A 971-nucleotide genomic window follows, 5' to 3' on the forward strand; every position below is an offset into this window, starting at 1 on the left:
TGGCCTCAGTTTCTTTATTTCCAAGTTAAGGGACTCAGGCTTGGCCTTCCTATTCTTTCCAGGTGCCAGAAGCCTGCAGCTGTCTTCCATGTGGTGCTCAACGGACGTGACCCATTCATTGTCTCCTCTGTCCCAGGGGGACAGCCTAATCTTGGCTATAAAAATACCTGCTGTCAAAAGTTTTTTGGTCACATCTGTTTCATTTGCTGACGCAGCCTGTGGTTTGCTGCTGCCAGAAAGCCTGTTATGCTTCTTGTTCCCTCCGGTAGCTAATTGAGAGGGGGGAGGGGGGGAAACAACTTCTCTTTACCACACACCCAGGTCTACCAGGCTCTCCATCCCAAGGGCAGAACAGCCATAGCCAATGATACACCTTGCATGTGAGCCACCTGGCCAGGAGGGAGCACTCTGGCCAAGTCAGCTTCTCTGGGCCCCCTTCAATTCTATAAACATTGGTTAAGCTACTGCTAACAGGCCGGAAAATGACCACACAGTTCTTGCCCTCAGGAAATTGACAGTCCTGCCCACAAAAGTCTTCTCTTGTTAAACTACCATGTTCTCTTAACACCAGTAATCTGTTTTTGCAATAGCTTATCAGTTAAATAGCAACAAGATTCTAACTAATAGTGTTAGGAATATTTTCCACAAGTCACTGCCATTAAATCAAGAACTATTTATTCAGTGTGTACAATGTGCCAAGTGAGCCTCAAAAGTCTCCAAACCAACTTGTCCAAAACAGCAATTGTGTTGATTACCAAGAATTTCCTTTTAAATACGTATACCTTTCTCTGCTACCTCAGTGTTGGGGGTCATTAGTTGAGGTCTCCCCCGAATTGTGCCCTGGAGGCCACCTGCCCCCTCAGCTCCCTACTGGTAGGCTTGGTAGTGTTGAGTCACAGCAGCCAGTCTGTGAGCTGTGGGCAGCTCACAGCATCACGAGGACCTGGATGGGGGGGGCAGAGTGTTCTTGG

The sequence above is a fragment of the Lemur catta genome, chromosome 1 (genome assembly GCF_020740605.2).
Source record: "Lemur catta isolate mLemCat1 chromosome 1, mLemCat1.pri, whole genome shotgun sequence".
Lineage (NCBI taxonomy): Eukaryota > Metazoa > Chordata > Mammalia > Primates > Lemuridae > Lemur > Lemur catta.